The sequence below is a fragment of the Capricornis sumatraensis genome, chromosome 2 (genome assembly GCF_032405125.1).
Source record: "Capricornis sumatraensis isolate serow.1 chromosome 2, serow.2, whole genome shotgun sequence".
Classification (NCBI taxonomy): domain Eukaryota; kingdom Metazoa; phylum Chordata; class Mammalia; order Artiodactyla; family Bovidae; genus Capricornis; species Capricornis sumatraensis.
This window is the reverse complement of record NC_091070.1, coordinates 169501164-169520819: the sequence shown is the minus strand read 5'-3', so window position 1 is coordinate 169520819 and position 19656 is coordinate 169501164. Positions and strand designations below refer to the sequence as shown.

At 41.6% G+C, this 19656-nt stretch overlaps 1 pseudogene; it reads left to right on the top strand.

Moving 5' to 3' along the window:
• The window catches only part of LOC138072920 (medium-chain specific acyl-CoA dehydrogenase, mitochondrial-like), a 53227-nt pseudogene that overhangs the window by 22131 nt on the left and 11440 nt on the right, over positions 1–19656 (top strand).

Below are 19656 nucleotides of genomic sequence, written 5' to 3'. Positions count from 1 at the left end.
ATATACAGTATTAGATGACTAGAAACAAGTATTAGACTGTTGGAACAAGCTTGCCTATGCAAGACCTTCAGTAAACTTATTTGTCCAAACATGGTCTAAGAACTTTGAAGTGTCTGAAAAATCCTAATAGTGGTAAAGAAAACTCTTGTCATAAAACCATGCATTTCCAGTGGAACTGGGAAGTATTAATAGCTGAAATGTAACTGAAACAATGCTAAAGTTGAGGTCCCAAGACCTATCTTCAAGCAATGTAGTAGCAGTAGGATCTTGTATAGTTACTTAGCTTCAAAATCTCTTCTGAAAATAGGGCATACAACATCTTAGAAGCATGTAGTAAGATAAAGTACTTATGTATTTATAAGAATATCTTTACATAGTGTCCCTTTTGCAATATAATAGAGAAATTTCTTTCATAGCTAATACCAGGGGAAACTTTGTTTCTCTTTAACTGCCATTCATTCATCCATCCATTCACTTAATATCTGAATTCCTTGCTATATGCCAGTTTACACTTACAGGTAGAATTTTTTGTTTTGGTAAGTAGGAAGTATTGAGCCAGTTTTATAGTCCTCTGTTAGTAATTATCTGAACCTCAAAGCATGTGTTATAGTATATTATTCTTCTAGTTTACTTTTACTTCACTGTGATTTAAAAAAAAAAAAAAAGACATGTATTATATAAACTACCTCCAATCCCTTTAGAGTGTAAGACCAAACAAGTTAGTAATTTAATAGAGAACAATGCAAAATTGCCTAGTAAAATCTACAAAAATAAGGTGGTAGCATCATCACTAATAAGTTTATAATGTTATTCTCATTCTTCTAAATTTGTGAATACTGTGTACCAGGTGGACTTAGAATAAAACAGCGAATAAAACTGGGCTCCTGCTCACAACACTGGTAGACCCTCAGATCCTTACCCAAATTGTATTATTATAGTTGTTTTATTGTATCATAGGATTTATACAATTATGCAAAATAAATTATTCATAAATAAATAGTTATGAATAAAAGAATATTATTGTAATACATTCTCTTACTATTTAAGAATATTAATATCTTTAAGAATACTAAATTAATATCTTTTAAGACAATTAATCTTTTAATATAATAATAAGAATACTACTTTAATATATTTATATAAAAATAAATACTAATTTTCTTGAATTACAGTGTGGTAATGAAGACATTTTCTTGGCAAAACTCTATTAGTCTTTGCCCTGCTTCATTCTGCATTTCAAGGCCAAATCTGCCTGTTATTCCAGGTGTTTCTTGACTTCCTACTTTTTGGCCAACCCAATAATGGACAGAAGTGCCTGGCAGCCTACAGTTCATGGGGTCACAAAAGAGTTGGACACAACATATGGACATCACCAGATGGTCAACACCGAAATCAGATTGATTATATTCTTTGCAGCCAAAGATGGAGAAGCTCTATACAGTCAACAAAAACAAGACCAGGAGCTGACTGTGGCTCAGATTTTGAATTCCTTATTACCAAATTCAGACTTAAATTGAAGAAAGTAGGGAATAGCACTAGACCATTCAGGTATGACCTAAATCAAATCCCTTATGATTATACAGTGGAAGTGAGAAATAGATTTAAGGGCCTAGATCTGATAGATAGAGTGCCTGATGAACTATGGATGGAGGTTCATGACATTGTACCGGAGACAGGGATCAAGACCATCCCCATGGAAAAGAAATGCAAAACAGCAAAATGGCTGACTGGGGAGGCCTTACAAATATCTGTGAAAAGAGGAGAGGTGAAAAACAAAGGAGAAAAGGAAAGATATAAGCATCTGAATGCAGAGTTCCAAGGAATAGCCAGAAGAGTTAAGAAAGCCTTCTTCAGCAATCAGTGCAAAGAAATAGAGGAAAAGAACAGAATGGGAAAGACTAGAGATCTCTTCAAGAAAATTAGAGATACCAAGGGAACATTTCATGCAAAGATGGGCTCGATAAAGGACAGAAATGGTCTGGACCTAACAGAAGCAGAATATATTAAGAACAGGTAGCAAGCATACACAGAAGAACTGTACAAAAAAGATCTTCACAACCCATATAATCACGATGGTGTGATCACTCATCTAGTACCAGACATCTTGGAATGTGAAGTCAAGTGGGCCTTAGAAAGCATCACTAGGAACAAAACAAGTGGAGGTGATGGAATTCCAGTTGAGCTATTTCAAATCCTAAAAGATGATGCTGTGAAAGTGCTGCACTCAATATGCCAGCAAATTTGGAAAACTCAGCGGTGGCCACAGGACTGGAAAAGGTCAGTTTTCATTCCAATCCCAAAGAAAGGCAATTCTCAAACTACTGCAAAATTGCACTCATCTCACATGCTAGTAAAGTAATGCTCAAAACTCTCCAAGCCAGGCTTCAGCAATACGTGAACCGTGAACTTCCTGATGTTGAAGGTGGTTTTAGAAAAGGCAGAGGAACCAGAGATGAAATTGCCAACATCCACTGGATCATGGAAAAAGCAAGAGACTTCCAGAAAAACATTGATTTCTGCTTTATTGACTATGCCAAAGCCTTTGACTGTGTGGATCACAATAAACTGTGGAAAATTCTTCAAGAGATGGGAATACCAGACCACCTGACCTGCCTCTTGAGAAATCTATATTCAGGTCAGGAAGCAACAGTTAGAACTGGACATGGAACAACAGACTGGTTCCAAATAGGAAAAGGAGTACCTCAAGGCTGTATATTGTCACCCTGCTTATTTCACTTCTATGCAGAGTACATCATGAGAAACGCTGGACTGGAAGAAACACAAGCTGGAATCAAGATTCCTGGGAGAAATATCAATAAACTCAGATATGCAGATGACACCACCCTTATGGCCGAAAGTGAAAAGGAGCTCAAAAGCCTCTTAATGAAAGTGAAAGAGGAGAGCAAAAAAGTTGGCTTAAAGCTCAACATTCAGGTAACGAAGATCATGGCATCCGGTCCCATCACTTCATGGGAAATAGATGGGGAAACAGTGGAAACAGTGTCAGACTTTATCTTTTTGGGCTCCAAAATCACTGCAGATGGTGACTGCAGCCATGACATTAAAAGACTCTTACTCCTTGGAAGAAAAGTTATGACCACCCGAGATAGCATATTCAAAAGCAGAGGCAATACTTGCCAACTAAGGTCCGTCTAGTCGAGGCTATGGTTTTTCCTGTGGTCATGTATGGATGTGAGAGTTGGACTGTGAAGAAAGCTGAGCGCCAAAGAATTGATGCTTTTGAACTGTGGTGTTGGAGAAGACTCTTGAGAGTCCCTTGGACTGCAAGGAGATCCAACCAGTCCATTCTGAAGGAGATCAGCCCTGGAATTTCCTTGGAAGAATGATGGTAAAGCTGAAACTCCAGTACTTTGGCCACCTCATGTGAAGAGTTGACTCATTGGAAAAGACTCTGATGCTGGGAGGGATTGGGGGCTGGAGGAGAAAGGGACGACAGAGGATGACATGGCTGGATGGCATCACTGACTCAAAGGACGTGAGTCTGAGTGAATTCTGGGAGTTGGTGATGGACAGGGAGGCCTGGTGTGCTGTGATTCACGGGCTCACAAAGAGTCGGACACGACTGAGCAACTGAGCTGAATGAAGAGAAGTTGCAATGGAAGCAATAGTAGCTTCTACTGAAAAAAAAACATAAAATTACTCCGTGGCAATCAAATAAGACAAAAACCATCCATTTTGTATAGAAACACAAACCCATACACTTCATAAGCTCTTTAAAAACTATACATTATAAACCAGAGAAATGTCTAATACCACATTTTAAGGAAAAAATTTCCAAAGTTATCAGTACTTAAAATTTTCATATTTTAAAGTGTTATTTTTTCTGAACAGTTCATTTGTATAATACTTTTTTGTTGTTGTTATGATGCTGAAAACATCTTGAATCTCCAAGTAGGAGAGTAATCTAGTTAACTTATGTGTCATCTGAATTTGCTCTATCACATATCTGTGAAAAGACCATCTAGCTCATGTTTTCCTGTCTGGGAGTCACAGGCTCCTGAAGCAGCTGCATTTGGGAGTATCTCTGACCATTAGAACGCTTTTCTAGATTATGTGCTCCTGAGGAAAAAGATTGTGTCATTTATTTTTATCATTTCACCACCTGATATCATAATAGGTGTTCAGTAAGTTTGAATAATTTCACAATAGATTTCTCCTATCAAGTCAAATTCTTTCCCTTGCTTATATAACCCTTCAGCTATTTCATTATGGCTATCATGTGAATCTTATCTTTTCTAAGCTAATTAGAGCCAGTTTTCTAATCCTTTGTCCCAATAAAGTCCCATCACCTTTTTAAAGTTGACCCAAAATATCATAGAGTTAAATATAGTACTCTAACATGGTATGATAAGTACAGAGTAGAATGGTTTCATCACTCTTATTTTAGATACCATGGTCAGTCACTTCTGACTTTTTGTGACCCCACAGATTATAGCCTCGGAGAAGGCAATGGCATCCCACTCCAGTACTCTTGCCTGGACAATCCCATGGATGGAGGAACCTGGTAGGCTGCAGTCCATGGGGTCGCTAAGAGTCGGACACAACTGAGCGACTTCACTTTCACTTTTCACTTTCATGCACTGGAGAAGGAAATGGAAACCCACTCCAGTGTTCTTGCCTGGAGAATCCCAGGGACGGGGAACCTGGTGGGCTGCCATCTATGGGGTCACACAGAGTCGGACACAACTGAAGCGACTTAGCAGCAGCAGCAGCAGCAGCAGCAGATTATAGCCTCCAGGCTCCTCTGTCCATGGGGTTTTCCAAGCAAGAATACTGGAGTGAGTTGCCATTCCCTACTCCAGGGTGTTAGGGACCAAACGACGGGCTCTAGGACCTGAGTCATGTTTACCAGAAAGAGACAGGATATGCGCTCATCCTGCCTGGCCAATCAGGTAAAGCCAGCTACTTCTGTAACTGAGACAAAGAACTGCCTGTATATAAGCCGCCATACTCCTTTGTTTGGGGCTCTTGTCGGATTCCCTTGTGTGGGATGAGACTTGGGCCCTAGCGCGCTAGAGATAAACTCCCTTCTTGCCCTTGCATTACCGTGGTGGACTTGCTCTCTCTCTCGGTCGGTTCGGAGATACGGGCTCGGAGCATAACATTTGGGGGCTCGTCTGGGATCTCCGTCCCGCCGGGGAGGACAACTCTCCTGGTAGAAGGGAGTAACCTCGTTAGGAGATAAGAGCTCTGAGCACCGGTGCTAACGTTGCAGAAGCCCAGATTAAGTCCGGGGCCCAGTATCGTAGTGGGGAGGCATCTGGGTGTAAAGTGCAGAGGCAAGTCCAGCGTAAGGCCGGGGCCCGGTTTTGTGCTGGGGAGGCGGCTGGCTCTGATTACTGGGTTAAGTCCAGCATAAGGCCGGGGCCCAGTTTCGTGCTGGGGAGGCAGCTGGCTCTGTGAACATCCTGCAGGTGCATTGTCGGTGGCCACCTTGTGTTTGTTATCTTTTTGTCTATTCGTGGTGTCTGGGTTGCTCTTTGTGTGCTCTGTTGGCTCCCAGTGTACTTTTCTGTGATCATGGGACAAACAACTTCTACTCCTTTATCTCTTATGGTTAACCACTTCTCTGATTTCAAGTCCAGAGCACAGAATCTATCATTGCTGGTAAAAAAAAAAAAAAAGCAAGTTAGTAACTTTTTGTTCTGCCGAGTGGCCTGCTTTTGATGTCAGCTGGCCACAAGAAGACACCTTCAGCCTGCCTCCTATTCTAGCGGTTGGAGAGAAGGTGCTTGCCCCCTACCCTTCGGGACACCCAGCCAGACCAAACTCCATACATTTTGGTCTGACAGGACCTGGTGGAAAACCCCCTGGGCTGGCTAAAACCTTTTGTTTTTCAGCCCCTCACTTCCCTTCCCTCTTCCCCACCCTTGCTTCCACAGGTTCCATAGGTTTCATCGGGAGAAGCCAAAAAGAGAACCAAGCCTTCAGCTCCTCCCAGAAAAAGGGGCCCTGCCTAGGGAACTCGGGGAAAGGCGAAAAAAAAAAAAAAATGGCCGGCATAGTGGAAGAAGTCCCGGAGGTTCCCTCCTCCACCGTTCATGCGTTTCTGGTCCGGGCGGGGCCAGCCAGAGAGGGTGGAGAACGGACATATCAGTATTGGCCCTTCTCCACTAGTGATTTGTACAATTGAAAAACCCAGACTCCCTCTTTCTCTGAAAAACCGCAGGGTCTTATTGATCTTTTAGAGTCTATCCTGTTTACTCACAATCCCACTTGGGATGATTGTCAGCAACTGTTACAGGTACTTTTTACTACAGAGGAGCGCGAATGGATCCTGTCAGAAGCCCGGAAAAATGTGCCAGGGGTGGATGGGAGGCCCACAATACAGCCTAACCTCATTGAGGAGGGGTTCCCCTTGGTGCGACCCAACTGGGACTTCGAACGCGCTGAAGATAGGGAGCGTCTCTGAGTGTACCATCAGACTCTCATGGCTGGCCTTAGAGCGGCCGCCAGAAAGCCAATTAATTTGGCCAAAATAAATTCAGTGAGACAAGAGCCAAATGAGAGCCCAGCAGCCTTCCTAAAAAGGATAATGGAAGCTTTTAGACAGTATACCCCTATGGACACACAGGCGGATGAGTCACGAGTGGCAGTTATGTTAGCATTTGTAAATCAAGCAGCCCCCGATATTAAAAAAAAGTTAGAAAAGATAGACAGGTTAAGTGAACAATCCTTGCAAGATCTAGTGAGGGCAGCCGAGAGAGTTTTTAATCATAGAGAGACCCCAGAAGAGAGAGAGGACCACATTAAAAGAGAAAAAAGAAAATTTAGAGCTGAAGAAAACCATAAAAATCAAAAAGAGCTGGCCCAGATATTTTTTGCCAGGGTTGAAAACAAAAACAGGTTCCAAAAAGGAAAAAAACTGGACTCAAAAACTGAAGAAAAAACGACAAGGCGTAAGCTTAAAAAAAAACAAAAAAACAAAAAAACAAACCAATGTGCGTTTTGTAAAGAGTTTGGACATTGAAAAGATAAATGCCCCCAAAAAAATCTAAAAGAGGGGCCCAAGAACCCCAAAAACGAGACTCCCTCCCTAGACAGTCATATCCTCTACGCGGGTGAGGATAGCGACTAGGGGGGTCAGGGCTCGAAGCCCCTCCTCAAGTCCTAGGTTACTATAAATGTGGAGGGGAAACCAGTTGGCTTCATGGTGGACATGGGAGCCCAATACTCTTAAGCCAAAAAGATGGACCTATGTCTAAAACAGTAGCTGGGTGGAGGGAGCAACCAGGACTAAACAATATGGATGGACTACAAAACGGCAAGTGAACTTAGGGGCCCACCAGGTGACCCATTCTTTTCTGGTGATACCTGAGTGTCCAGCGCCCTTGTTGGAAAGGGATTTACTGTCTAAAGTAAATGCCCAAATTCATTTCAACCGCGGACAAGTGTCGGTTCTAGATGGGACCAGGCATCCTCTTCAGGTCCTGTCTCTGGCATTAAAAGATGAATACAGACTCTACTTGCCAGAGGCCCCAGCGACAATAAGCCCCAAAGTACAACCATGGGTTCAAAGATACCCTCAGGCCTGGGCTGAAACAGCAGAAATGGGACTAGCCAAACAGAGGCCCCCTATCATTGTGGAACTGAAAGCCAGTGCTTCCCCGGTGAGGGTACGACAGTATCCCATGAGTCAAGAGGCTCGACAAGGAATTACTCCTCATATACAACGCCTCATAGACGCTGGGGTCCTGAAAAGGTGCCGGTCCCCATAAAACACTTCCCTGTTGCCTGTAAAAAAGCCTGGGGGAACTGATTTTAGACCGGTTCAAGATCTACAAGAAGTCAACAAACGGGTAAATGATATTCATCCTATGGTTCCTAACCCTTATACATTGCTAAGCAACTTGCCTCAAACTACATTTGGTACACTGTTTTAGATTTAAAAGATGCCTTTTTCAGTTTGCCTCTTGCCCCCGCAAGCCAAGAGATCTTTGCCTTCGAATGGCAGAAAGACGGTGGTCAGACCCCTGTGCAGCTGACATGGACTCGCTTACCACAGGGTTTCAAAAACTCGCCCACATTATTTAATGAGGCCCTGGATGAAGACCTCCATGAGTATCGGGTTGAACACCCTACCATTGTTTTATTACAATATGTTGATGACCTTATGCTGGCAGCGGCTACAGAGAAAGAGTGCCAAGAGGCAACAGGTGACCTTCTCCAAACCTTGGGGACTTTAGGTTACAGGGCCAGTGCCAAAAAGGCCCAGATTGCCAAGCAGGAGGTTACATACCTCAGTTATAAGATAAAACAGGGCCAGAGGTGGCTAACACAGGCTATGAAAGAAACCATCCTCCAGATCCCTGAGCCAGCTAACCCTAGACAAGTGAGAGAATTTCTGGGAACGGTGGGATATTGCCGGTTATGGATCTTGGGGTTTGCAGAAAAGGCCAGGCCCCTATATGAGGGGACCAAAGAAAACAAGGACTGGAAATGGACTGAGCCAATGAAAGAGGCCTTCCAAGAGCTCAGGCGAGCCTTGCTTGAAGCTCCTGCCCTTGCCCTCCCTGATCCATCTAAGCCTTTCCAATTATTTGTAGATGAAAAGCGGGGGATAGGAAAAGGGGTACTAACACAGAGATGGGGACCATGGATGCGACCTGTAGCTTACCTTTCCAAGAGACTGGACCCAGTGGCAGCCGGATGGCCACCTTGCCTCTGTATCATCACGACCACCGCGCTCTTAGTCCACAATGCTAATAAACTGACTTATGGACAGAGACTCTTTGTCTACACTCCTCATGCCATAGAGAGAGTTTTAAAGCAACCCCCAGGTAAATGGATTTCTAATGCCTGCTTGACACACTACCAGGCCTTGCTACTTGACACCCCACGGATTCATTTCCAAACGCCCTGCACTCTAAATCCGGCCACTCTTGCCCAATCTGGAGGAAAATAGCCCCCTCCATGATTGTGATGAGATACTGGCCGGGGTAACAGCAATGCGAAAGGACTTAACCGATACTCCACTGGATAACAGTGAGCTAAAATGGTTCACAGATGGCAGCAGTTATGTAAAAGATGGACAGAGATGGGCGGGAGCCGCAGTAGTAGATGACTCTTGACAGACGATATGGGCAGAGGCCCTTCCCCCGGATACCTCAGCACAAAAGGCAGTGTTAATTGCCCTGATTCAAGCATTAGAGAGAGCCAAAGGAAAAAGAATAACTATTTTCACTGACAGTCGCTATGCTTTTGGCACGGTACACATCCAGGGCCCGATATATCAGGAACGGGGGTTTTTGACAGCTGAAGGAAAAGAAATTAAAAACTTGCCTAAAATCAGTAGATTTTTAGAGGCTGTACAGATGCCTCGGGCTGTGTCAATAGTACACATACCTGGGCATCAGAAGAGTGACAGCCCCACGGCACAAGGGAATCGTGCCACAGACCTGGCAGCTCGAGAAGTAGCTGATGAAGATTTCATCACCCCTGTCTTGGCGATCGGACTTCCACCTCCAGGTATGGGAACTCTGCCCTGAACCCCTGAGTATTCATCCACAGACTTTGCTTGGATCCAAAAACACACCAACCTTCAAAAAGGTGAAGATGGATGGTACCGAGACTCAGACGGCTACTTGATACTCCCTGCTCAGTTGGGATGGCAACTATGTGAGCATTTACACTTGTCTACTCATCTGGGAGAAAAGAAGACTCTGATGCTCTTTCAAACTGCGTGCCTGCGATTTCCCCGGCACCAGACAACTGTAAAGAACATAGTGCATGCTTGTAAGGAGTGTCAACAGATGAGGCCAGGAAAAGGACAACATGCAGGACTGAGGTATCGGGGAGAAGGACCAGGGCAACACTGGGAAATAGATTTCACCGAAGTAAGGCCAGGCAAATATGGTTACCAGTACTTGTAGTGTTGGTGGATACCTTCTCAGGGTGGGTGGAGGCTTTTCCTACAAAGGGAAAAACCGCGATGATAGTGGCAAAAAAAGATTTTAGAAAAAATAGTTCCCAGGTTTGGCCTGCCAGTGACCATTGGCTCTGATAATGGACCTGCTTTTGTGAGTCAAATAGTTCAGAGCCTTGCCCTAGCCCTGGGGACTAAATAAAAGTTACATTGTGAATACAGTTCACAGAGCTCAGGGCAAGTAAAAAGATGAATCAGACTCTAAAAGAAACTTTAACTAAATTGGCTATAGAGACTGGCAGGGACTGGGTGACCCTCCTTCCCTTCGCCCTCTTCCGTGTGCGTAATACTCCTTATCAACTTAATCTGACCCCATTTGAAATTCTGTATGGGAGACCTCCCCCTGTATGTCCAATATTTGAAGGGAAAAAACTACCACCTCCCACGTTGGGACAGTTCCAAGAGGCCTTGATGGCCTTAAGCGAGGTGCACTCTTGTGTCTGGAAACTGCTCCGGAAAAATACATGTGGGTCAAAATAAGGGAACTATTCCCTCACTTGACATTGGCCCAGGAGATTGGGTATGGGTCAAAAGGCACCAAACCAAGGCACTAGAACCCAAATGGAAGGGTCCTTATGTTGTTCTTCTTACCACCCCAACTGCCCTAAAGGTCGACGGTATCGGGCCTTGCGTGCATTGCAACCACGTACACACAGCTGCTTCAGCAGAGCAGAAAGGCGCTAAAAAAAAATGGGAAGCATCTCTGCACCCGTCCAACCCCCTGAGGCTAAAGCTTCGAAGGCGCCAACAGGACCTGGACAGCTCGGCTGGGCTGTCTTGTGGATGACCCAGTTACTCTGCTCCGGAGCTGCCAGCGTGAACCCGCATCAACCCGTCAAAATCACCTGAAAACTGCAAAATAGAGTAACACGTGAGATGCTTAACTCCACCACCGCAATACATCCACCAAATACTTGGTGGCCAGACTTATACTTTGACCTTAAGCCGGTGGTAAATATACCCTGGAAGAGGGGCAAGCTCCGAAATCATGCATTCTGGGCATGTCCAGGTGCGCCCAGGCATAACTAAAAGGTGGGGAGATACAGGGGGGACTCTGTGCTGCCCTAAAAAAAAAAGAGTGTTGTTTTTATGCTGATCACACAAAAATAGTTAAAAAATCTATTGCCAAAATAAGAGAGGGACTAGCCCAACGTAAACGAGAACATAAGGCTCAACGAAGATGGTTTGAGTCTTGGTTTCAACAATCCCCTTGGTTGACCACCCTAATCTCCACCTTGCTGGGACCCCTGCTAATACTTCTACTGATGCTTACCGTTGGCCCATGTATTATCAATAGACTTATAGCATTTGTAAAAAAACACATAAATACAGTACAGCTGTTTGTGCTTCGACAACAATATCAAACTGTGTCTCAGGACCGAGAGGAAGATTCCTCTATATGATCTAAGGACAGGGGGGAATGTTAGGGACCAAACGACGGGCTCTAGGACCTGAGTCATGTTTACCAGAAAGAGACAGGATATGCGCTCATCCTGCCTGGCCAATCGCCAGCTACTCCTGTAACTGAGACAAAGAACTGCCTGTATATAAGCCACCATACTCCTTTGTTCGGGGCTCTTGTCGGATTCCCTTGTGTGGGATGAGACTTGGGCCCTAGCACGCTAGAGATAAACTCCCTTCTTGCCCTTGCATTACTGTGGTGGACTTGCTCTCTCTCTCTTGGTCGGTTCGGAGATACGGGCTTGGAGCATAACACAGGGGATCTTCCTAACCCAGGGATTGAACCCACATCTTTAGCATCTCTTGCATCAGCCAGTGAATTCTTTACCACTAGTGCCACTTTTAGATAATCTAGATGAGAAGTAGTTCTGAAGAGTGGACAGAAAATTATTTTGTTTGAGATACATTTTGCTTAAGGTATTTATTACCAAGAAGAATGTCTAATAGATAAATCCATGCAAGAGGGTAAAGGTCAGGGGAGAGGTAAAGCCCGGAACTGGAGACTTAATGGGCTATTCAGTGAGTATACCAAACCTTAACACCAGTGGGGAGACTGGTTTGGCAATTTAAGTCAAGAGTGTTTTATATAAATCAACAGTGCTAATGCTATGATCTGTATGATTTATGTACCAAACCTTAACACCAATGGGGAGACTGATTTGGCAGTTTAAGTCAAGAGTAAGTTTTATATAAATCAACAGTGCTAATGCTATGATCTGTATGATTTATGTTTAGATCTGACCTTTACCTTCCTACATGAACTTATCTCTTAGACATTATTTTTGGCTAGGCTTAAATAATTGATAAAAAAAAAAAATAAATCCATTGATGCCTTTGAACTGTGTTGCTAGAGAAGACTCTTAGGAGTCCTTTGGACTACAGGGAGATCAAACCAGTCAGTACTAAAGGAAATCAGCCTTGTTTGGAAAGTCTGATGCTTAAGCTGGAGTTCCAATACTTTGGCTTCCTGATTCTAAAGCTGACTAACCGGAAAAGACCCAGATCCTGGGAAAGATTGAAAGAAAGGAGAAGGGAGTGATGGAGGGTGAGATGGTTAGATATAGCATCACCTACTTAATGGACATCCGGTCCCATCACTTCATGGGAAATAGATGGGGAAACAGTGGAAACAGTGTCAGACTTTATTTTTGGGGGGCTCCAAAATCATTGCAGATGGTGACTGCAGCCATGAAATTAAAAGACACTTACTCCTTGAAAGAAAAGTTATGACCAACCTAGATAGCATATTCAAAAGCAGAGACATTACTTTGCCAACTAAGGTCCATCTAGTCAAGGCTCTCGTTTTTCCAGTAGTCATGTATGGATGTGAGAGTTGGACTGCGAAGAAGGCTGAGCGCTGAAGAATTGATGCTTTTGAACTGTGGTGCTGGCGAAGACTCTTGAGAGTCCCTTGGACTGCAAGGAGATCCAAACAGTCCATTCTGAAGGAGATCAGTCCTGGGTGTTCTTTGGAAGGAATGATGCTAAAGCTGAAACTTCAGTACTTTGGCACCTCATGGGAAGAGCTGACTCACTGGAAAAGACTCTGAGGCTGGGAGGGATTGGGGGCAGGAGGAGAAGGGGACGACAGAGGATGAGATGGCTGGACAGCATCACTGACTTGATGGACGTGAGTCTGAGTGAACTCTGGGAGTTGGTGATGGACAGGGAGGCCTGGTGTGCTGCGATTCATGGCGTCGCAAAGAGTCAGACACGACTGAGCGACTGAACTGAACTGAACTTAATGGACATGAATTTGAGCTAACTCTGGGAGATATTGAAAGACAGGGAAGCCTGGCATGTGCAATCCATGGGGTTGCAAAGAGTCGTACATGACTTACTGCCTGAACGACACCTGAACTGCTAGTACTTTGCCCTGCACAATGCTATTTCATTCTTCTGTGCCTAGATCTGCTTGCCTCATTTATTTGTCCTTCAAGACTTATCTCCTCCAATGACTATTCATTGTATCTTCTCCAAAAGTATTATTACCCTCCTTATCACTCACCTCCCACCCTTCCTTAGACCTAAGTAGTCATTTCTGATGTCCTTATGGTCCCTTACTACTTTAAATTAAAACGAACTGTTAAGATTTCTCTCTTTGGACTAAGTACCTTAAGGGTGAGGAACCTGTGTCTTTAGGCCTTTTATTCACAGTTCCCATCACACAGTAAACGTGAATGAACTTCAGCAACCCGCTGGTCACCCTTCCACCTTCCCTTTATCCTCTTGGGAAATCTGTATGCCTTCCACCATCCCTGCCTCTTGAGAAATCTGTATGCAGGTCAGGAAGCAACAGTTAGAACTGAACGTGGAACAACAGACTGGTTCCACATAGGAAAAGGAGTACGTCAAGGCTATATCTTGTCACCCTGCTTGTTTAACTTATATGCAGAGTACATCATGAGAAACACTGGGCTGGATGAAGCACAAGCTGGAATCAAGACTGCCAGGAGAAATATCAATAACCTCAGATATGCAGATTACACCACTCTTATGGCAGAAAGTGAAGAAGAACTAAAGAACCTCTTGATGAAAGTGAAAGAGGAGAGTGAAAAAGTTGACTTAAAGCTCAACATTTAGAAAACTAAGATCATGGCATCTGGTCCCATCACTTCATGGGAAATAGATGGGGAAACAGTGGAAACAGTGTCAGACTTTATTTTTTTGGGCTCCAAAATCACTGCAGATGGTGACTGCAGCCATGAAATTAAAAAACGCTTACTCCTTGAAAGAAAAGTTATGACCAACCTAGATAGCATATTCAAAAGCAGAGACATTACTTTGCCAACTAAGGTCCATCTAGTCAAGGCTCTCATCTTTCCAGTAGTCGTGTATGGATGTGAGAGTTGGAGTATAAAGAAAGCTGAGTGCCGAAGAATTGATGCTTTTGAACTGTGGTGTTGGAGAAGACTCTTGAGAGTCCCTTGGACTGCAAGGAGATCCAACCAGTCCATCCTAGAGATCAGTCCTGAATATTCATTAGAAGGACTGATGCTGAAGCTGAAACTCCAATATTTTGGCCATTTGATGCGAAGAGCTGACTTATTTGGAAAGACCCTGATGCTGGGAAAGATTGAAGGTAGGAGGAGAAGGCTATGACAGAGGAAGAGATGGTTGGATGGCATCACTGACTCATTGGACATGGGTTTGAGTAGATTCCAGGAGTTGGTGATGGATGGTGAGGCCTGGTGTTTTGCAGTCCATGGGGTGGCAAAGAGTCAGACACAACTGAGTGACTGAACTGAACTGAACTTATCCCTATGTCCATTACTGTTTACATCTTGTCATACCTCTGTTGAAGAGCCTTAATAAGCTCCTGTTCTTTCTACCAGATAAAAATTTAACTTAGTGTAATAAAAGTGTTTTTTGTCATCTGTTCCCTTCCTTTCTTCCCAGATTAATTTTCTACCATTCCTTTATATGCTATAGAATCTGTATACATGTTATAGAATCTGATTATCCTTTAAGTATTCCTTTTCATTTTTTGAGACTTAATTTAAGCATCACCTCTGGAAGCTTTCTGGACACCCTAAAACTAAACCTAATTTTTTAAGCCCTTTATGTATGACTATAATACTTAGATATGTCATTACAGTATAGTATTCTATAGTATTCATCTCTACTGTTATATTGTAAAAATTTTGAAGACAAGATATTTTAATCTCCTCTTTTATAATCTGGTAAATAGTAGATACTGCTCAGTACATGTTTGAATAAATGATGTGAAATTGAATTTAACTTGGTTGAAGATACTTAACATTATAATTTTTGACATAGATTATTGGTATTCTTCATAGTGAAGGACAGGGAAACCTAGTATGCTGCAGTTCATGGGGTTGCAAAGAGTTGGACATGACTTAGCAACTGAACAACGATAATTGGTATCCTACATCTTGTTTTAAATTACATAGTAAATGTTTTTACACTTAAAGAGTTTGATTCTGTAAGAACATTTTATTTTTACATATTTTAAAATATTTAAAATTATTGACAAAAATAAGATACATTTCTGGTTCTAAATGTTCATAATTTAATAGTTAACATTTATTTGTTTCCTTTTTTCCATATATTCAAGGCCTGTTGTGTAACAGAACCTGTATCAGGCTCTGATGTAGCTGGTATAAAAACCAAAGCAGAAAAGAAAGGAGATGAGTATATTATTAATGGTCAGAAGATGTGGATAACCAATGGAGGAAAAGCTAATTGGTATGTTGTTTAAAACATCTCTGTACATTGTTTCTTCATTACTGCATATTCAGAATCTCCCCCTCTCTCCTTTCCTTTGTTATTAAACCACCACAATTAAGATAAGTTTTATTCACGGAACTGGATGGTCCAAAAAATGTTATAAATAATTGAGTAATTTTCAAAAGTTCTAAGTCCTGAGATATTTCTTCAAATTGTCTCAGAAGTTTAATTGTAAAATAAAACAAAATCACCTGCTCTCGTTGAATCTAATTAGGAAAGCTAGAGCTCCATCTACTTGGCTCACTACACCTACTCTCCATTCTCTGCACCAGAAACTCCTTGGAGCCATTCCCCTAAGACTCTGAGGGAAAAAGGAAAGTCACTGGTATAGCACATTTCTCTAATCCTGAGCAATAAGCATTATCTTTTAGAGTGGACAGAATTTTATTTTAATAAAGTCTAAAAGGCCCAAATATGTAAGTTCAAAAATAGTGACATGAATTTCAACAGAATGTCATAAAATCACTTGTATAAATATAAAATGTTGAAGGGAAACATATTTGATAGCACTATTTGTGAAAAAAAAATATGAAAAAAGGGTCAATAGGAATCAACCGTCCGATGTATCTGCCTTTAAGAAGTAAATGTAGTTTCTTGCTGAAGTATAGTGTGAAACAAACAGGAAAAAATGGCAGCAGTACTAGGAAACACTTTTTAAGGCAGGCATTGACAAAATGGAATAAATTCAAAAGCAAGTAAATGTTCTTGATTAGGTTGAGGGCGGAAAACATGTCCTGTAAAGAATAAAGGAATTAGATTTGTATTGGAAGAATTAAAAAAATTTTGAAATAATGTCTCATACAAAGAAGACTAGGTTCATACATTTGCTTCAGAAAGCCAGTTTAGAATAAATGGGTGAGAGTGAGACAAATGTAGAGTATAGCTCAGCATAAGGACAAGCATTTCAATAGTGGTTCTGTCTAATATGTAAGTTGTCATGGGAAAAATGTATTTACTCATCATTACAAGTATATACATAGAAACTTACAGAGGAAGTTCTCTCTGCTGATTGGAATAATGAACTAAAATGGACTATCTTTCCTTGTCTGCAAAAATTCTGATTCAATATATATGTGTGTGCTCTTTCAGCATTATTTTTTGGCAAGAAAAGCATTATTCCTGAGAGTGAGTTTACTGTCTATTTTAAATATGTCCATCACTTTATGAGTGTTCAGTATTATGGAGTGCTAGATATTGTTGGAGAAGGCGATGGCATCCCACTCCAGTACTCTTGCCTGGAAAATCCCATGGACCGAAAAGCCTGGTAGGCTGCAGTCTATGGAGTCGCTAGGAGTCGGACTCGACTGAGCGACCTCACTTTCACTTTTCACTTTCATGCATTGGAGAAGGAAATGGCAACCCACTCCAGTGTTCTTGCCTGGAGAATCCCAGGGACGGGGGAGCCTGGTGGGCTGCCGTCTATGGGGTCGCACAGAGTCGGACACGACTGAAGCAACTTAGCAGCAAGCAGCAGCAGATATTGTTATTTTTGAGTTATCATAATATCACCAAATAATAAAAAAGTGAAGAAATGCTTACAATGTAACAAGTGAGAGAAATCCAATAATGGGACTAGAACCTTTCACAACTGTAAGAATTCATTAAGTACAACTCATCATATAATAAGACAAATTAGGTAAAATGTGAAACTGGAAAAGGAGTTTTTACTATTTTTTTAAATTATTAAGTAAAACTGTACAATGAGTGATAGTTCATTAGTTTTAAGCACAGAAAATAAATTTGTTGTTTAAGGAATTTTAAAAAAAGTTCTCCTATTCCAGGCTATTTAGAACATGGGTTACATGGATATTTGGATGGTTTGCCTTTTCTCCTCATGTTGCATTTTTAAATCTTTCTGGGAAAGAAGTAGATGTGGGTTGAAATACTAGCTCTGCCACATCATAAGATTGTGACCTGGGCAAGCTTTTAAATCTTTCTGATGCTTCATTTCTTCTATAAAATGGGAGTAATAATAATTGGGATTGTTGGGAGGGTTAACTGAGATGGGAGTCATCATATGTTGTATGTTGTTATCTGCTGATACCATTATCTTTATCATCATGTTTATTAGGTATTTTTTATTGGCTCATTCTGATCCGGATCCTAAGGCTCCTGCTCGTAAAGCCTTTACTGGCTTTATTGTGGAAGCAGACACCCCAGGAATACAGATTGGAAGAAAGGTAAGTGTGTACTTATAGTGATCAAGGCCTCCAATATTGTTTTAACTATAAATTTAAAAATTACGAATTTCAGTTTCCTTTATTGAAAACATTTTGTTTGTATTAAGTTGCAATAAAAATAAAGCTGCATTTGATGTTATCAGGTAAAATAATCCTTCCTGAAGATTTTTAAGTTGAGAATAGTCGTTTCAAGTCATTTGAAAGAGTGGCCAAATTGTATACAATTTGTATACATATACAATTCTTTATGTTTACAGTTTGTCTATATCCTCATTGCTCCTGCTTCTCATGCTGCTTATTAAAAACCAGATCATATTTTTCTCTTAAGAAGGGTCATGGTATCTACAACTTCCTCTCAAATAATTCAGCAAATAATGCTAATAGCTAATAGTTAAACACACACACAAAACACAGAAATAAAGCAAATGTGTCATAATTGGTGAATCTAGGCAAAGGTATATAGGTATTCATTTTACTCCTTGCAGTTCTTCTGTTGGTTTGAAAATTTTTAAAACAAAACTTTGAGGGGAAATAACTATCTTGGCAATTTCTTTTTTCATATATATATATATATCATTGAAGTATAGTTGATTTATAATGTTGGGTTAATTTCTGCTGTACAGAAGGGTGAGTCAGTTATATATATATATATATATATTTTTTTTTTCATATTCTTTTCCATTATGGTTCATCACAGGATATTGAATACAGTTCCCTGTGCTATATAGTAGGACCTTGTTGTTTATCCATTCTGGATATATTAGTTTACATCTGCTAATCCCCAACTCTCAGTCCTTCCCTCCCTCACCACCCACCTTGGTAACCACAAGTCTGTTCTGTGTGCCTGGGAGTCTGTTTCTGTCTTGTAGATATGTTCATTTGTCTTGTATTTTAGATTGCACCTCTGTGCTTAGTCACGTCCAACTCTTGTGACCCCCATGGACTATAGCCTGCCAGGCTCCTTTGTCTGTAAGATTTTCCAGGCAAGAATACTGGAGTGAGTTGTTATTTCCTACTCCAAGATTCCACATATAGGGTGATATCATATTGTATTTGCCTTTCTTTTTCTAACTTACTTCACTTAGTAGGATAATCTCTAGGACCATCTAAGTTACTGCAAATGGCATTATTTCATTCTTTTTATGGCTGAGGAACATTCAGTTGTATATATATACCACATCTTCTTTATCCATTCATCTGTTGATGGACATTTAGGTTGGGTTCATGTCTCAGCTGTTGTATATAGTGCCACTAGAAACTAGGGGTACATGTGTCTTTTCAGATTATAGTTTTGTCTGGGTATATGCCCAGGAGTGGAATTGTTGGATCATATGGTAACCCTATTTTTGTTTTTTTGAAGAACATCCATACTGTTTTCTGGGCTTCCCTGGTGGCTTAGATGATAAAGAATCTGCCTGCAATGCAGGAGACCCAAGTTCAATATGTGGGTCTGGAAGATCCCCTGGAGAAGGGAATGGCTACCCACTCCAGTATTCTTGCCTGGAGAATTCCATGGACAGAGGAGCCTGGTAGGCTATGGGTTGCAAAGAGTTGGACACAACTGAATGACTACCATTTTTGCTTTCATACTGCTTTCCATAGTGGTAGCACCAATTTATATTCCCACCAACAGTGTAAAAGGGTTCCTTTTCTCCACATCCTCTCCAGCATTATTTGTAGACTTTTATTTATTTATTTTTAATTGAAGGATTAATTGCTTTACCAAATTTTGTTGTTTTCTGTCAAACCTCAACATGAATCAACCATAGGTATACATATATCCCCTCCCTCTTGAACCTCCTGCCCATCTCCCTCCCC